Source organism: Pongo abelii, chromosome 3 (genome assembly GCF_028885655.2).
Source record: "Pongo abelii isolate AG06213 chromosome 3, NHGRI_mPonAbe1-v2.0_pri, whole genome shotgun sequence".
Taxonomy (NCBI): domain Eukaryota; kingdom Metazoa; phylum Chordata; class Mammalia; order Primates; family Hominidae; genus Pongo; species Pongo abelii.
In genome coordinates this window covers 197,213,280-197,233,307 of record NC_071988.2, presented here as the reverse complement: position 1 = coordinate 197,233,307, position 20,028 = coordinate 197,213,280, and the positions used below count along the sequence as shown (strand labels likewise).

At 37.5% G+C, this 20,028-nt stretch overlaps 1 protein-coding gene across 7 annotated transcripts in view; it reads right to left on the bottom strand.

Moving 5' to 3' along the window:
- The window catches only part of ADAM29 (ADAM metallopeptidase domain 29), a 105,209-nt gene that overhangs the window by 61,673 nt on the left and 23,508 nt on the right, over nt 1–20,028 (bottom strand). For 2 of the 7 annotated variants that reach the window (XR_008524882.1, XR_008524881.1), the window contains one exon: nt 3,171–3,471. The exons of the other annotated variants lie outside the window; for them this stretch is intronic. The gene's annotated coding sequence lies outside the window, so the exon portion shown is untranslated. Of the gene's footprint in view, nt 1–3,170; nt 3,472–20,028 lie in introns of those variants that run through there. 7 annotated transcript variants of the gene reach the window in all.

The window sequence follows — 20,028 nt, the reverse complement described above, 5'->3', positions numbered from 1 at the left end:
ATATAATCCTTAGTATTAATCTCATTACAGAGTGAGTACTCAATAAATGTTGATTAACCTATATTTTGAAGATATTCATAACACAAAAGAATACACAGAACTGAACTGAGGAAAGTTCTTTCATCAAACTGTTTGTCCAGATGTTGAGAGGGTCCTTGCCTTTCCTATCGCATAAATGCAACTAATCAGGTGCTAATTTAACTGTCATATATGAAGCAATTGTTACCTGTATGTTTCATTGTTATTGATTTATAAAAGAAAATGGCTTGCATGTTTGGATGCACACAAAGAAAGGCAAAAATAACTTCAGCCAACACTGAAAAGTGGATCAGTCTTTCATATTTGACTATGCTGATTTACAAAGTATTATGTTACATGTATGGAACAATGACTTTTAGGAATCATACAGTTTATTTCCTGAAAAACTTGCTTATATAAGCTTAACTAAGTAATTAATAAAATCAACTATTTATGGAGAGTGCATACTGTGATAAGTATGTCATCTACGGCCTGATATCCTAGGCTAATTACATAGGACCTGTATGCAGCAGAGTTTCCATCTGTGTTTACAGGGACAGTAGGAGAATTCAGAGTTAACACATGAAGCATGCTCAGTACAATGGCCAGAAAAAATAAGTGTTTTCTGTTGACAAAACTACTATTACCACCGCAATGATTATATACAAAGCACTGACTATACTGAGCACAAAGCCATAGTATAAGGGGAGTGATTCTATAGCTCTTATTCATTATTCTCTCTATTTTTTCTCTCTCTCTCTCTCTCTCACACATACACACACACACACACACACACACTTTTTTTAAAACAGGTATTTGAAGATATAGATATGAACATTTTTCATAGTTAGGGCTTATATACCACAGCCACAATGAATAAAATTATCTCTAGAAATTTTGAATGAATATTTACTAAAAAATTACACTGAAACACAAGTATGTATACATTAATGAAATTAAATTGATTATTGAATGGAATTTGTATAGATGTTGAGGAAGGAACAATCAATCGATGTAGCTGCAAAGAATTTCATGGAATGGGAAAGGTATGGGCTTAAGTTGACAGATGGAACACATTTTAAGGAATGAGATACCAAATATCAATGAGGAGGAGATGGAAGAAAGTGTCTCATTAAGAGATATGACTTCAAGTACCAAAGGGATAATGAAGAGAATGCTAAGGCTATTTTAGAGGTAACTGGCCATATAGCATGAGGCTAGATTATTATGTGTCTTAACACCTAGTCTAAAACATATAGTCTGTCCTGAGCACAATAGGAAAGAACATAATGTTTCTAAGCAGAGGGTATCATAATCAAAATGCATCTTACTGAAGTTCAGCTAGGCAATTATATCTAATTTCAATTGCAGATTTGAAAATTGAAGCAAGGAAACCAATAAAGATTATGGTAGAATAAAGAATTCCTGAAGTCAAAGCTTCCTCCTTTTGGTAATTTCCAAGGAAATTGTATATGGAAGGGTAGAAAATAAAGGGTTAGTAAAGGCTTATAATGAACTCAGTTTAACCTTTAGCTTTTGCAACTTTATACTTAATATACATATTTGATCTTTTCTCTTTTCATAAAGTACATGCAGAATAAAATTGATCTGGGATCTTAAAATAAGTGTAATTACCAATAGGACAATTTACAATGCATAACAAATGTTGAGATCTTATACAGCTGAAATTTTGAGTATTTATTTTTCTGTTTAGCTTTATGTTTGCTTGTCTTTATTGCCCCTAATAATTTAAGAATCCTTAAACATCACGATAAAGCAGAACAGTTGTTTGTTGATAGCAATAATAAGCTGATGAAAGCTACAATATTGACCTCCCAAAATCCTCTTTCCAGCTATATAATAACTGTGTGTCAGAGTATCCTCTTATATTCAAATATTAAAAGAGTCTAGTGGTTTTTGTTTTTTTTTTATCCATGTCTTCTTCTTCTTTTTTAAATCTTCCTAATACCACAGGATATGAATTATTCTAGGTCAGGAGTAGGGGTTCTTTTCTTCTCCTTTCCTGATCAGACAATTCATGATTCAATGAGCCAGATATTTGACACATTCAGCTCAAAAATATGTCATACGATTTCATACCTTGTTCTTGGATTCATGTTTACAACAGCAGTTGTTTGCCAGATAAGCAAGACAACATAGCTATGTTATTTAAGATATCCCTGATATTACATTTTGAAAAAAATGCATTTAATACTAATACTAACATTTTATTAGTTTTATTTGCTGCCTTTTATTTTTTCGTTTAAAATCTTCTTTATGATAGAAATCTAAAACATACACGAATGAAACAGAAAATGCTACTGTCATATATTAAGTGATTATAAAAATGACTTATTTTTACTTTAAGTTTTCAAATAAGAGGAAAATTTCAGAATATACTAGAAATAGAGCATTTAAAAATAAACAGACATAGGAGCAAAATGATTACATTCAATCCAAGCCCATTCATTCATTCATAAATATAAATACGTAACCTACCTGAGATGGATGATCATCTCAGTTTTTACAGCCACTACAGATCCAATCTTAATTACTTACCCTTCTGACTGCCTGAGGTTTCAACTTGTTCTACAAATTAGTATACTCTGAGTTCAGAGTCAATTGGACATACATGTATGTATGTATGTATGTGTTATTCTTAGGGATAACTGCTCTTATATTGCAATACTTTCTTCTACCTACTATGAGCACTGGTTCTTTAACTTTTCTTTTTTAACCATTGATCTTTTTCAATAAACTTTCTTCTCTGAAGGAATTTTTTTAAATTTAAATTGGGCCTACTAATAGCATCTTCCCCCCACCCAGTTATTTAATATTTTGTGTGGACACATTAAGTATGTAACATATCCATAATGATATACAATAAATGGGTATTTGTTTTAATATTATGTGTTTTCAGCATGTCCTAAGTAAATGTTTTCAATGACAGACTCTACAACTTGCCTTGACAGTTATTCTCTGAACTAAGGACCACTTTCTAACATCCTAGTGAAAGAAAATAGTTATCCAAATGTACAGTGTGCTTTTCCAAACAATGAACAAACATAGCAATCTAAGCCGCCAGTACAAAACAGTGTCAGGTTTACTGGATAATTTACGTTTGACATTTGGATTGAATTGTCAAGGATAAACACCTGTTTCTAAAAGAAATCCTGGCCAGGCACGGTGGCTCACACCTGTAATCCCAGCACTTTGGGAGGCCAAAGCAGTGGATCATGAGGTCAGGAGATTGAGACCACCCTGGTGAACATGGTGAAACCCTGTGTATTAAAAATACAAAAATTAGCTGAGTGTGGTGGTGCATGCCTGTAATCCCAGCTACTTGGGAGGGTGAGGCAAGAGAATCAATCGCTTGAACCCAGGAGGCAGAGGTTGCGGTGAGCCGAGATCACACCACTGCACTCCAATCTGGGCAACAGAGTGAGACTCCGTCTGAAAAAAAAAAAAAAAAAACAGAAGTTCTGACATTCTGACATGCAGAACTTTACTAATTTAACCCTACACAAATGAGAAAAATGCCTATGATTATGTATTTAATTGTTACAGAATATCTGAAATTTCACCATTATATTCTTCAAATGAGCTCCATTTTCTTGTAGATACCGGTGAGCTATAAAGTACACGTTTTTAAATTTATAATTTTAAAATTTTCATAAAAGCTTGATTCTTCTTTAATTGCTACATTCACTTTGGAAAACTGGCAATATCTAATAAAGCTAAGTAAAAGCATGAATAATCAGTTGCATTCCTAGATATATATCCAACAGAAATAAGCATATATGTTCACCAGTGTACTAATATGCTCAGAGCTGCACTATTCTTAATAACGCCACAAAAGAAAATTGCTTAAACGTCCATCAATGGTAGAATTAATAACAATAAACTGTGGTATAGTCACAAAATGTAATTAATACTATACAAAAATGAAAATCATTTGCTACTATGTAGAATAATACATTAAATATCGAAAGAAGCCAGACACAAAAGAGTGCATACTGTAAGATTATATTTACATAAAATACAAACTAGACACAACTATCTATGCTGTTAAATGTCAGGAAAGTGGTTACTCATAGTTGAGTAGTAACTAGAATGAGGGACAGAGACTTCTAGGATTCTGGTAAAGTTCAGTTCCTTGATGGGAGTACTGGCTACCATGATATATTCCATTTGTGAAAATGTATTCAGTTGGTGAAAATGTATTCAGTTTGTGAAAATGTATTCAGTTGAACACATATATGAACATATCTGTATGTGTGTTATACTCCAGTAAGAGTTTTTACAATTTTATTTGTAAATGGGGAAATTTGTTTCTCTTGATACTGGAGTGTTATTTTCCCAAATTATTTTTAATGGGGAAATTTGTTTCTCTTGATACTGGAGTGTTATTTTCCCAAATTAATTTTAATCTTCAACCAAAGTAATTTTAAACAGCTATATTAGTCATCTTGGGCTGCCATAACAAAATACCATTGAATGGATTGGTTAACAACAAAAACATACTTCTCCTAGCTGTGTAAATAGAAAGTCCAAGATCAGGATATCAGCATGGTTGGGTTCTGGTGAGTTCTCTCTTGCTGGTTTATAGATGGCCCCTTTCTTGCTGTGTCCTCACATGGCACAGAGAGAAAGCAAAAGCACAAATAGATATGGATCCTGGTGGGGACCCTCTTCTTAGTTTGCAGACAGTTTCCCATTCATTGTCTGGTCACATGGCAGATAAAGTGACCCCTGGTTTCTTCATTTCATTATAAGGGCATGAATTCCATGGTGGGGGTATCACATCTGTGACTTTATTTAATTCTATTTGCCTTCTAAAGATCCCACCTCTAAATACCGTCATATGGAGAATTAGGGCTAAAACATATGAATTTAGGGGGACACAATAATTCAGTCCATAGCACTCCCAGTGCTTTCGCCGGCCAGTAAAAATTGAAATAAGACCAATAGTATATGCAAAATGTGAAGCACAGTGCCTGGCACTTAGTAATCACTCCAGTAATGCCAAGCGTGTGAATTTAGAAGTATAACAGGGAGTGCAGAAAAGAAAAAGTCTAATTAACTATGTGTATTCTAGAAGGACATATGTATGTTAAAGAAACTGAATAAGTAGACTGTGCTTTAAACATGTTATGTACTAATAACTTTTGATTTGATTACATGAAATTCAGACATAGATAAGGTTTACCAATAAGAAAATGTCTAGTGTATTTCTAATTTTACTCATGATAAGTTAGTGTATGATGTTCAGAAAATGCATTTTTTGGAAATTTTTTTTAAATTAGGTATTATATTTTAAAACTTTTTAATATACAGATTTTTTAAAATCCGGTGTCTATTCTACATGTGGTTACTCAGATAAAAATGAATTCACAGCAGTTTTGTGCCTGTTCTCCAAATTAAAACACTCTTCTACATGTAAAAAGTGTGTATAAGAATTTTTTTTTTTTGACGGAGTCTCGTTCTGTTGCCCAGGCTGGAGTGCGGTGGCGCGATCTCGGCTCACTGCAAGCTCTGCCTCCAGGGTTCACACCATTCTCCTGCCTCAGCCTCCCGAGTAGCTGGGATTACAGGCGCCTGCCACCACGCCTGGCTAATTTTTTGTATTTTTAGTAGAGACGGGGTTTCACCGTGTTAGCCAGGATGGTCTTGATCTCCTGACCTCGTGATCTGCTCACCTCGACCTCCCAAAGTGTTGGGATTACAGGCGTGAGCCACCGCGCCTGGCCCAAGAAGTATTTTTAAATTTTATAATCCAAATCCACAGAGATTTTTGTGGGGGCTTTTGGGTGTTTTTGTTGTTGTTGTTTTGTGCAAATTACAGAACTTCTCTCTCATATAATTAGGGTATTGGACTAGATGTTCTTCAATTTTCACACAACTTTATATTTATTGTCATATATAGACATATATGGTCACTGTAGTCAAGAAGCTTACAGATGCCTGAAGAACTTAGTAAATGCAAAATATAGTATTAACTATAGGTCAGATAGTGAACTATATTCTAGAGATAGAAAAGAGCTCCACGATCCGTGTCTTTTAAGAACACAAGTGATAATGGGTCTAAAAAGTAAACTAACAATCGAAATGCAATGTTATTAGTGATGTGGTGCCTCCCGATTTTTTCCCTAAATTATGTATTTTATTTTACTTTGTTACTATTTGTTTAAATTCAGGGTCTCTCTCTGTCACTCAGGCTGGAATACAGTGGCATGGTCATAGCTCACTGAAGCCTCAGTCTCCTGAGCTCAAGGGATCCTCCTGCCTCAGCCTCCTGAGTAGCTTGAACTACACTTGCATGTCCCAGCTAATTTTTTTTTTTTTGTAAAGATGGGGTTTCACTATGTTGCCCATGCTGGTCTTGACCTCTTGACCTTAAACAATCCTCTCACCAAGGTGCTGGGCCTGGCCCAGATTTTCTATATAGGAGAAACCTAGGTTGGAAAGAGGTGGTGGTGGGGGGCTAGGAGACTCGTTTTAAGCTGCATTTCCCTAGTCATTTTGCTCGTTTTATGTAGATTGTATTGACTTTGGAATATTTTTGGATGCCGAGAGAATTTATTAAGATTCACAGACTGCCCGACCATCAACAAGCCACAATTCAGCATCAAAATAGGAAACATACCATCATGAAAATAAACTTTATCAGAGAGAGTTATAGAGAACTTCAGAAGATGTAAAGGTGACTTGTGTCTTAAAGTATGTGTAGAAGTGAATCACAAGAACCATGGTGCCTCAATGGGCTTGGCACTTGGAGGGCCACCATTATATGCTGATTGGTTTGATGGGTGAGGGAGAAATAGAAGGAAGGTTGAGCCATGCAGAGATAGCGTGGTGTAGAAAATCAAAGAGAGATACGAAAATGTGCCACATTCATGCTTCCACATTCTGCACTGACTCTATGTTTGTGTTTGTAAAGAAGTGGGAAAATATAAAGCCAGAATGTGGCTTGTGTTTGTTAGAAGGTTTACATTTTATTTTAAAGCCTATGAGGAAAAGTTGAGGGATTTTAAGGGGAGAAAGGTTACATGAGCAGATTTATACTTTTACAATGTATGATTCTAGCCGTAGTAAAGAACAGATTGGGGGATACTAAGCCTGGAACAGAGATGTGTGTAAAAGGCTAATGCAGTGACTCAGGTGTTAAATGAAAGGCAGAACAAGCTTGATAAAATAAAGGGAACATGAATCCTTACAATTTCAATAACTGTTTCAACATGAAGGCAAAAGGAATTGTAAATATGTATAAGCCCATGTTTCTGGCTTATGGGTAATTAAACAGATTCGGTGGTCATTTGCTGGAATAGAATATTGAAAGATTGGAGAAATATTGAGAAAAAAATAAGAACTAATTTTAGCCTTAATGAGAACAAAGTATACCTGGAAAACTTCAGTAGAGAGAGACCACAGTGTCAAAAATAAAATTATTGGATTTGAACATGTGTCCGGTTTGAAGATAAAAATCATTTGACATCTTCAAAATATAAATGGCAAAGATATGGGATTTGAGACAATACAGGAAATGAGAGGGAAAGGGACTGATGATAAGAATTTAGGGAATGGCAAGATCTAATAGAAATGAAGAAACAATGATCATCTCAGGATAAATACAGAGGTATTTCAAATAATGCATTTAAGGGTAAATTGGGGGCATATTTTGAAATCCATGGCGAGAATTTTATATTTTAAGGTGGATTTTGAAAATGAGGGAAAGTTATATAATGGCAGAACGGAAATGACAGCTGAAATGACGTGATATAATAAAGATGGGGTCCAGGCATGGTGGCTCACGCCTGTAATCCCAACACTTTGGGATGCCGAGACAGGAGGATCACTGGAGGTCAGAAGTTCAAGTCTGGCCTGAAAACCATGGTGAAACCCCGTCTCTACTAAACATACAATAAAATTAGCTGGGCATGGTGGTGCATGCCTATAGACCCAGCTACTCAGGAGGCTGAGGGAGGAGAATAGCTTGAACCTGGGAGTGGAGGTTGCAGTCAGCCGAGACCACACCATGGCACTCCAGCCTGGGCAACAGAGCAAGACCCCATCTCAGAAAAAAATAATAACAAAAAAAAGCATGGGTCATAATGTACCAATTTTTCCTGCATATAAACTTTATTAAAATAAATATTTGTATTGTGGGTTTTAAAATATATTAGAAGTAATCTTCCAAAACAATAATGTAGTAGGGGATAGGTCTAAAGTTTTGTCCTTTGAATGCTGTATATCTGGGCCAGTTTTGTGTCTTTTTATTATGTGAGTTTCATGCTGTGTGCTGTTAGAAAATCTTTTTAAATCTGTAGGATGTGAAAATTGAACAAATATCTGCTATTTTTGCTTATTTTATTCCAGGCCCTTTTGTTCAATGAACCCAGTGAGTATTAAAGAAAACAGTATATTATAGTAAAGAATAATTTATTGAAAAATAAGTAAGAGTAAACATCTATTCACTAAGATATCAATTAACATAATTAGCATTCTTTTTTTTTTTTTTTTTTTTAGATAGAGTCTCACTCTGTTGCCCAGGCTGGAGTGCAGTGGCTCAATCTCAGCTCACTGCAAGCCCCACTGCCTGGGTTCATGCCATTCTCCTGCCTCGGCCTCCCCAGTAGCTGGGACTACAGGCACCGGCCACCACGTCCGGCTAATTTTTTGTATTTTTAATAGAGACGGGATTTCACCGTGTTAGCCAGGATGGTCTCGATCTCCTGACCTTGTGATCCACCTGCCTTGGCCTCCCAAAGTGCTGGGATTACAGGCGTGAGCCACCACACCCGGCCTAGCATTCTTAACGATAAAATTGTTCAGTTATTTTCAATTACTGTTACAAATTTAGCACTGAAACTAGTTTTCCCTCCTTAAAATAGCATTCAAGTGAAGTTTTTGAATCATATGTTTAACAGAACCAGAAAATGTTCTGCTTGTCACTCAGATTATATTAAGATTATATTAATATTTTGCCCACGGGTACTATGCCCACGGGTACTATGCCCAGGGTAGTTGTCCTGACTCCATCTGCAGACAGTCTTTGCACACTGCTCCTTAGTTCTAATCTGAAGCTTTTATTTCCCATTCACACTAGAGGTGAATGACAGAATACCAGAAACCCATGTACAGATACTCAGTTTACATACTTTCATCATTTTCATCTCACCTCCCACGTTTTTTCTCTCTAAAATTTTCTGAATCTCTGAGTGAAGTATAGTTTCCATTGCCCATTTAGACTATTCCTGTGGAAGATCTGGTTGTAATATAATTCTAAAGGTGTTCTTTAAAAAATATATTAACTGGATATCTGAAATCTTTTGGTCCTGACCAATAGTGCTGTTTCAAACATATTCTCATGTGTTAGTATGTACTGATATTCTCTTTACTTTTGGGAAGATCTCAGTCATCCATTTTAAACTGCTGTAATTAAGGTGAGTGTGTGTGTGTGCGCGTGTGGTTGTTGCACTGTAATACTAAATTTTGACCTTCATGAGGGGAGAGACATGTGTGACTTGTGGATCACAACAGCCATCATCGCAGAAGCTAGGAGTAGAGATAAAGTTATCCAGGAAGAATCTGCGGAGAGCCCTCATGTCAAATGTTGATTCCCTTGACGTTCCAAAAAAAGTCAACAAGGTTGTTTTCTTTTTAATTAATAAATTAAAATGCATATATTTTGGTTATACAATATGATGTTTTGATACATGTATATATCATGGAATGGCTAAATCAAGCTAATTAGCATATGCATTACCTCACATACTTATCATATTTGTGTGGTAAAAACACTTAAAATCTACTCTCTTGGAAATTTTCAAGTATACAATATATTGTTGTTAATTATAGTCACCGTGATGCACAATAGATTTCTTGAACTAATTGCTCTTATCTATCTGAAATTTTGCATCCTTTAACCAACATCTCCCCAATCCCCTTGAAATAAAGGGGACAAATGTGGGATGAAATGAAGAAAGACTGTCAGACTTCTGGGATTCTATAAGCAGGGAAAAGGCTACTCAAAAGGCATGAACACCACTGAAATCACTGCTGATGGTTGAGAGCACAGGGCCACTCAACAATATGATACTGCCTGTTTCGGAACCCCTCAGCTAATCATCCATTTTCTCTGCTCATTCAAAGCTTACTGTGTGCCAGGCATTATCCTGCATTCTTGATATATAAAGTAAATGACATTAACACATACTATTGAAGATAGATTTGAAACGTAACTGCAAATACAATTTCATACCTAAATAGGAATAATGTACAACTCACCTCAAGTTGTAAAACATCATTTCAAACAAATAAACCATTATACAAAAGGCTTCCTGAGAAAGAACATATTTATTCTTTGTTTTGAAATATACATAGGAATTTCCTAGTTAAATAACCAGAGAAGTTTATTTCTAAGGGAGAGATAACAAAATGCTCAAATGGAAAGAAGTGTGAAATAATAATAATTATCTTTAAAGAAAAATAATCAATGTTATTTAGAACTGGCATATGTTTTGAAGCAAGGAATGGTAGGAGATACTGTCTATGAAATAGATGAGAGTCAAGACAGCCCATGTGTTCATACAAAATGACTTGAGTGGAGACATTGGCCAGTGGATAGAAACATTTTGGGTATCAGGCATTTTTCAAAACTCTAAAGAAATCTGTAAAGCATTTACCACCACAGGTACATATGTTTTTGTGTGGAGTATTGTATTACTCCATTTTCACACTACTATAAAGAACTACCTGAGACTGGGTAAATTATGAAGAAAAGAAGTTTAATCAACTCACAGTTCTTCATGCTATAGAGGAAGCATGGCTGGGAGGCCTCAGGAAACTTACTTACAATCATGGTGGAAGGCAAAGGGGAAGCAAGCATGTCTTACCATGGGGGGGCAGGAGAGAGAGACAAAGAGAGAGAGAAGGGGGAAGTGCTACACACTTTCCAACAATCAGATCTCATGAGAACTCTATCACATGAACAGAAGAGGGACATCTGCCCCCACGATGTATCTACTCACTTCCTACCAGGCCCCTCCTTCAACACTGAAGATCGCAATTCAGCATCAGATTTGGGTGGGAACAGAGATAAACCACATCAAGTATGTATATATACACATGCGTGTGTGTATGATTTATAATTCTAGAAGGACTTTTTATAGCTTATGAAATCTATGTTTATAGTCTTTTAAGTTATACACTTTAAATCATTGCTTGTAAGCAATGTGTACGGAAGTTTTTTCAGAAATTCACATTAGAAGTTAAATATAGCAATAGTTAGGAGAATGGAAAAGAGAAAGGATAGTCAATATAGGGTAAAAATGAATTTACTTATGTCCAATAGAGAAGTCAGAGAATGCAAAAGTTCCTAGGCTTATACTGGGAGACCAGGTTGTTAGTTATGCCACTAACAATATATAGGATTCCAGGTCTGAAGGGAACCTTGCCAGGGAGATGAAAAGATTAGTGTTGAATGCTTTAGTTGGAAGTCCTATGAGTTTATCATACTGGAGACTTCCACTAAGTTGTGAAACATTCTATTCTGGTTCTTACCTATAAAGAATGGGCTTGAGAGACATGAACATATAAGTGATATTTAAATCACGGGCATGGAGTGGGGAAATCAATGGAGGGATATGTAAAGAAAGGAAGAGGTTTGAAAAGAGAATCCTGATAAAATCAATACTTTTACTTATTTTATTTGTTTGCTTATTTGTTACTTATTAAAGGCTACAGAATTAGATACTGAAGTTTTTAAGTTCTGAAGTTGAATAGATCCAAGATAGGTTATTGGTTAAGTCATCCACAGTTATTCTGTGTTTTTTTAAACTCTCAAGAAAAATTTGGGGTTTATATATAGGAAATGTTAATAATCCATAGACAAGGATTTTAACAAATATGGGGAGTGATATAAAGGACCATAATAAAGATGAGAAATTGAGGGAAAAGGACAGGAAAGTGAGGGGAAAAGGATTAATAGCTTTAATTCAATTATTTTAAATGCGGATGGATGGATTTTTACGTGAGGTGCAAGGATAATGGTGGTTCAGAAACAGAAATAGGAAGGGATTCAAGATGGCTGACTAGCTGCAGCCAGGAGGAACATCTCCCACCAAGGGACTGTGATATGGGGCAGACTGGCATCCTACAAGTAGATCTTCAGAGGGAAGGAATTGAGAGTGGACAGGGGGAGGACACAAATGCTGGGCTGAATGGGGAGAAAGCTGAGAACCCTGCACAGGGTGGATAAGCACCAAGACTCATTCCTGGCCCCCAGTGACTCCTGGCGAAGGGGTAATTCACACAGGTGAGGAGTGACCTACACTTACAATGGACCTCTGGAATCCTAGCAGAAGACAACCTCCGGACCCCCACAGACACTTGAGCTGGCAGAAAGAGCTGCTTAGAGAAATGACATGGCAGGGCTCTAGCCTGTGTAGTTCAGAGGATTTGGCATGGGAATGGCTTCAGTGGAGCATGGCCAGTGATGCTCATCCCCCAAAGCTTGCCATGCTCCTCTAGGAACTCTAGGAGACTTTAGCCTCAGGGTGACTATAGGACCTGGACAGAGCAGAGCAGTCATGCCCATGGGATGAGGGCCCCTCCATCTACTGGCATCTCCTGGGGCCCCAGCCTGACCACATCCACTTGCAGTGCAGCCTCGGTTGCCCAACCAGGGCAGTTCCTGGGGGCTCACATTATAGCTCCTTTTCCAGAAGACCATGCCTGACTGTTGGAAAGCTCCAGCAGACTAACTCTTACCAATGCACACCAGCCCACCCAGTTTCCCCTCGCTGAAGACTCCCCATGCAGCTTTTCCAGCATGCACTCACTCATGGCCCCCTTACCACTTTGCCAGCACAAGCTCACTCAGCCACCCTCTCCTTGTGATGCTGCTTTGCCACCGCCGATGTGAACTCATGCACAGATGCCAGGAAACTCACCCCCACAGTGCCATTACCACTGCTGGTACAAACTTGTGCACAGGTGCCAACAACCTCAGCTCTGCCAGTGCCCCCATCACCACTGCCACCATCAGCACAAGTGCTAGTAGAGAGGCTGACAACCCTACCCCCTCTAGATGCCCTTGCCCAGCCAACATGCATGCACCCCACCATGCTGCTGCAGCTGCTGGCACATGTAAGCAAGCACAGATCCCACTGCCTCTGTCCCAAAAAAGCACTTTGGTTGGCAGCCCCTGGAAATTGGAGTGTTGTGGCTAGTGTACCAGGAAAACCTCAGCCCTTCCAGCACACCAGGTTCATAATCTCAAGGAACCAAAAAACGAGCTGGGGGGCTCAGTACCAGCTGACCAGAGTTAGAGCACCCATCCCAGGAGTGCCGAGCTGAGCTTTGGACTCCCAAAATCCTCCGGAAGTGAAGTCAGTGGACTGAACTCACCTTCTGCCACAATCAGACTCCCAAGAGCAACAAAGAAGATAAAAGCAAAATACCCCATCCAAAGGCCAGCAGCTTCAAAGATGGAAGGATCATCAGCCCAGACAGATAAGAAAGAACCAGCATGAGAACTCTGTCAACTCAAAAAGCCAGATTGTCTTCTTACCTTCAGATGATTGCAGTAGTTTCCCAGCAATGGTTCTTAACCAAGCTGAAATGGCTGAAATGACAGAGAATTCAGAAGGTAGATGGATCATCAAGATTTAGGAGAAAGTGCAAGCCCAAGACAAGGAATCTAAGGAAAACAAACAAACTATACAGGAGGTAAAAGATGAAACGTCCATCTTAAGAGATAACTAAACTGATCTGATACAGCTGGAAAACTCACTTCAAGAATGTCATAATATAGTCATATGTATTAATAGCAAGATAGATAAACTGAGAAAAGAATCCCAGAGTTCAAAGACTAGTTCTCCAAATTAGCTCTGTCAGACAAAACTATGAAGAGGCTTAGACAACTACACAATAACAGTGGGAAACTTCACCTCCAATTGACAGTATTAAACAGACCATAGCAGCAGAAAACTAACAAAGTTATTCAGGACATGATCTTGGCACGTGACCAAATGGACCGAACAGACATCTAGAGAAACCTCTACCCAAGTACAACACGGTGTACATTATTCTCATCTGCACATGGCACACACTCTAATATCGACCATACAATCAGCCATAAAATAATTCTCAGAAAATTAAACAACTAAATCATACCAACTATACTCTCGTATCACAACACAATAAAAATAGAAATCAATAGTAAGAAGATTGCTCAAAACCATACAATTACGAGGGATTTAAACAACCTGTTTCTGAATGGCTTTTGGGTAAACAATGAAATTAAGGCAGGAATTAAGAAATTACTTGAAACTAATGAAAACTATGATACAACATACCAGAATCTCTGGACACAGCTAAAGCAGTGTTAAGGGAAAAGTTTTTAGTGCTACATGCACACCTAAAAGTTAGAAAGATCTCAAATTAACAACGAACATGTTATCTAGAGGAACTAGGAAAATAATAGCAAACCAACCCCAAAGCTAGCAGAAGACAAGAAATAATAATCAGAGCTGAACTGAGTGAAACTGACACATTCATAAAACCATAAAAAGATACAAATCCAGCAGGAGTTGGCTTTTTGAAAAAATAAATAAGATTAATAGACTGCTAGATAAATAAAAGAGAGAGAGAGAGAAAGATCCAAATAAGCCCAATGAGAAATGACAAAAAGGAGATTACCATTGACCCCATAGAAATACAAAAAACCCTCAGAGACTGTTAAAAACATCTCTATGAACACAAGCTAGAAAACCTAGAAGAAATGGATAAACTGCTGAAAACGTTCAACATCCCAAGACTGAACCAAGAAGAAATGGAATCCCTGAACAGACCAATAATGAGTTCCAAAATTGAATCAGTAATAAAAAGCCTACCAACCAGAAAAAGCTCAGGACCAGAAAGAATTATAGACAAATTCTACCAGATGTATAATGAAGAGCTGGTACCATTTCTAATGAAACTATTCCAAAAAATTAAGGAGGGACTCCACCCTAACTCATTCTATGAGGCCAGCATCTTCCTGATACCAAAACCTGGAAGATATACCACAAAAAAAGAAAACTTCAGGCCAATATCCTTGATAAACATAGATGCAAAAATCCTCAACAAAATACTAAGAGCCATCTTTAGAAACCCATAGCCAGTATCACAGTGAATGGTAAAAACCTGGAAGCATTCCCCTTGAAAATGAGAAAAAGACAAGGATACCCTCTCTCACCAATTTCATTCAACAAGGTACTGGAAGTCCTAGCTAGAGCAATCAGGCAAGTGAAAGAAATAAAGGGCATCTAAATAGGAAAAAAGGAAGTGAAATTATCTCACTTTACAGAAAATATAATTCTATAACTAGAAAGCCTCATAGTCTCTGCCCCAAAGCTCCTAGATCTAATACAGTACTTCAGCAAAGTTTCAGGATACAAAACAGAGTACAAAAATCTACAGCATTTCTATACAACAACAGTGTCCTAGCTGAGAGCCAAATCAAGAACATAATCCCATTCATAATAGCCACAAAAAGTATAAAGTATAAAATACCTAGTAATACAGCTAATGAGGGAGGTAAAAGATTTCTTCCATAAGAATTACATAACACTGCTGAAAGAAGTAAAAAATGACACGAACAGATGGAAAAACTTTCTGTGCTCATGGAGAGAAAGAATCAATATTCTTAAAATGGTCATACTACCCAAAGCAATGTTCAGATTCAGTGCTATTCCAATCAAATTACCAATGACATTCTTTACATAATTAGAAAAAAAGTTTTGAAAAATTCATATGGAATCGAAAAAGGCTCAAATAGTCAAGGCAATTCTAAGCAAAAAGAACAAAGCTGAGGCATCATATTATCTGACTTCCAAATATACTACAAGACTACAGTAACCAAAATGGCATGGTACTGGTGCAAAAACAGACACATAGATTAAAGAAATGGAACAGAGCGCTCAGAAATAAAGCCAAACATGTAGAACCAACTGATCTTCAACAAAGCTGGCAAAAACAAGCATTAGGTAAATAACTCCCTATTCAATAAATGGTGCTGGAATTCTGGCTAGTCATATGCATAATATTGAAACTGGTCCCCTTCCTTACACCATATACAAAAATCAACTCAAGATAGACTAAATACTTAAATGTAAAACCTAAAACTACAAAAACCCTGGAAGATAACCTAGAAAACACAATTCTAGACATAAGAATGGACAAAGGTTTCATGATGAAGATGCCAAAAGCAATTGCAACAAAAATTGACAGCTGGGACCTATGTAAACAAAAGACTTCTGCACAGCAAAAGAAACTATGAACAAAGTAAATTTTTAAGACAACCTACAGAAGGGGAGAAAATATTTGCAAACTATGCATCTGACAAAGCTCTAATATCCAGAATCTATATGAAAATTAAGCAAATTAGCAAGTAAAAACAAACAACCCATTTAAAAGTGTTCAAATGACATGAGCAGACACCTTTCAAAAGAAAACGTACATGTGGATAAACAAGCATATGAAACACAGTTCAACAATACTAATTAGAAAAATGCAAATCAAAACCACAATGAGATACTATGTTCAGAATGGCTATTATTAAAAAGTAAAATAATAATAATAACAGATGCTGGTAAGGTTGTAAAGAAAAGGGGATGCTTATACACATTTCATAGGATTGTAAATTAATTCTGGCATTGCGGAAAGCAGTTTTGCAAAACTACCACTTAATCCAGCAATCCTATTGGGTATATACTCATAGGAATATAAATTGTTCCACCATAAAAACACATGTACATGTATGTTCATCACAGCACTGCTCACAATAGGAAAGAATCAACTCAAGTACCCATCAATGACAGACTGGATAAAGAAAATGTGGTACATATACACCATGAAATACTATGCAGCCATTAAAAAGAATGAGATTATGTCCTTTGAGATCACATAGGCAGAGCTGGAAGCTATTATCCTTAGCAAATTAACACAGAAACAGAAAACCAAATACTGCATGTTCTCACTTATAAGTGGGAGCTAAACATTGAGTACACATGGAGACAAAGGATAGAACAACAGACATGAGGGCCTACTTGAGGGTGGAAGGTGGGAGAAGGATAAGGATTGAAAAACTACCTATAAGGTAGTATGCTTACTACCTGGGTGACAAAATAATCGGTACATCAAACCCCCATAACACACAGTTTGCCTATGCAACAAACTTACATGTGGATCCCTGAAGCTAAAGAAAAGTTTAATTAAAAAAAATAGAAATAAGAAGATCAGAATGCTGACATTTCCTAACCATGTTTTGAATATGAAATGAAAATAAAACAAAAAGAAAAAAATAATATTCCACCCATGCATGGAAAGAAATGAAAGGACATCAACAGCTTGGGGAGCGAGATGGCAGAGTGCTGATTTTATTAGTTTACAAAAACAATTTAATTTTTTTAAACTATCTTTCCTTTCTTCCAATGCAGATTTTTGTTCTTAGTTTTTATTTCTTGAAATGAATGTGTTTACTTCTTGAGATGGGTGATTTCTTTTTTTTCTAATGTATGCCATTATACACATTTCATTCTAAGTTCAACTTTAGCTGTATCTCATGATTTCTATGTGGTATTTTATATTTCAAAATCTTTCAAAGTTTTGCTATTACTTTTTGATTCCGCATTATTTATAACTAAGTTAATTATAATTTTATATTTAACAATATATAATTTATAATTGTATTTATAATTATTTATAGACAATAAAACATTACTATGTAAGTGTGTTTCAGTGGTATACCTTTCAGTATAAGTAAAAGCACCTTCGTGTTCTTGTACAAAGATGGGGGCAATTACGGACAATAAATTGACATGCTTACTTTTAATGTAATCATTGAATAGTTTCTCATAAAATCAGTGTGGATTATTATAATAAAACTATTCGGTTTTATAACCACTGAATGACTTCTTTTTTTTTTTCTGTACATTTGTGGTAAGGCTCATGCTACAAGTCAAAGATCAGAAGTTGACTCTTCTGGTAAAATATCAAAAGAATAACATACCAATTCAGGACCATAGAAGGTCCTTAATATGGTTTGACTCTTGTGTCCCCACCCAAACCACATCTTGAATTGTAATCCCCATGTGTCAGGGGAGGGACCTGGTGGAAGGTGGTTGGATCATGGGGGTGGATTTCCCCCATACTGTTCTCATGATAGTGGGTTCTCACGAGACCTGATGGTTGAGTGATGATCCTCCCTTGCTCACTCTCTTTCCTGCTGCTATGTAAGATGTTACTTGCTTCCCCTTTGCCTTCCACCACAGTTGTCATTTTCCTGAAGCCTCCAAAGCTATGTGGAACTATAAATCGGTTAAGCCTCTTTTAAAAATAAATTACTCAGTCTCAGGTAGTTCTTTGTAGCAGTGTGAAAATGGACCAATACAGAGAATTGGTACTAGAAGTGAGGTGCTGATATAAAGATACTTGAAAATGTGAAAGTGACTTTGGAACTGGGTAATGGGGAGAGGTTAGAAGAGTTTGGAGGTCTTAGAAAAAGACAGGAAGATGTGGGAAAGTTTGGAACTTCCAAAATACTTGCTGAATGCGTTTGATCAACATGCTAATAGTGGTATGGACAATGAAGTCCCAGCTGAGGTGGTTTCAGATGGAGGTGAGGAATTGATTGGGAGCTGGAGCAAAGGTCACTCTTGCTATACTTTAGCAAAGCGACTGGCAACATTTTTCCTCCGGCCTAGAGATCTGTGGAACTTTGAACTTGAGAGAGATGGTTTAAAGTATCTGACAGAAGAAATTTCTAAGCAGCAAAGTACTCAAGATGTGACCTGGCTTTTTCTGAAAGTGCAAAGTCATGCACTCATAAAGAGATGGTCTGAAATTGGAACATATTTTTAAAAGGGAAGCAGAGTGTAAAAGTTTGGAAAATTTGCAGCCGGACCATTTGGTAGAAAGAAAAACCCATTTTCTGGGGAGAAATTCAAGCCGCTCACTGCAGAAATTTGCATAAGCAAAGAGAAGCTGAATGTTAATAGCCAAGGCAATGGGGGAAATGTCTCCAGGGCATTTCAGAGATCCTCACAGCAGCCCCTCCCATCACAGTCCTGGAAGCCTAGGAGGGAAAAATGGTTGTGTGGGCCAGACTCAGGGCCCAACTGCTCTGTGAAACCTCAGGAGATGGTACCCTGCATCCCAGCCACTCCAGCTCCAGCTGTGGCTAAAAGGGGTCAAGATACAGCTCTGACCATTGCTTCAGAGGGGACGAGCCCTAAGCCTTGGCAGCTTCTATGTGGTATTGGGCCTGTGGGTGTGCAGAAGACAAGAGTTGAACTTTAGGAGCCTCTGCGTAGATTTCAAATGATGTATGGAAATACCCCGATGTCCAGGCAGAAGTCTGCTGCAGGAGTGAAGCCTGCATGGAGAATCTCTATTAAGGCAGTGCACAGGGGACATGTGGGGTTGGAGCCCCCACAAAGAGTCCCCACTGGAGCAATGCCTAGCGAAGCAGTAAGAAGAGGGCCACCATCCTCCAGACCCCAGAATGGTAGATCTCCCAACAGCTTTCACCATGTGCTTGGAAAAGCTGCAGGCACTCAATGCCAGCTCATGAAAGCAGTCGTGGGGACTCTACCCTACAGAGCCACAGGGGTGGATCTTCCCAAGGCCATGGGATCCCACCCCTTGCATCAGCATGCCCTTGATGTGAGACATGAAGTCAAAGGAGATCATTTCAAAGGTTTAAGATTTAATGACTGCCCTTATGGGTTTTGGAATTGCATGGGGCCTGTAGCCTCTTTGTTTTGGCCAATTTCTCCCTTTCGGAATGGAGAAATATACCCAATTCCTTTACCCCCTTTGTATCTTGAAAGTAACTAACTTTTTTACTTTGCAGGCTCATATGCAAAAGGGACTTTTTTTTGGTCACAGGTGAGTATTTGAACTTGGACTTTTGAGTTACGCTGGAATGAGTGCAGACTTTCAGGGACTGTTGGGAAGGTATAA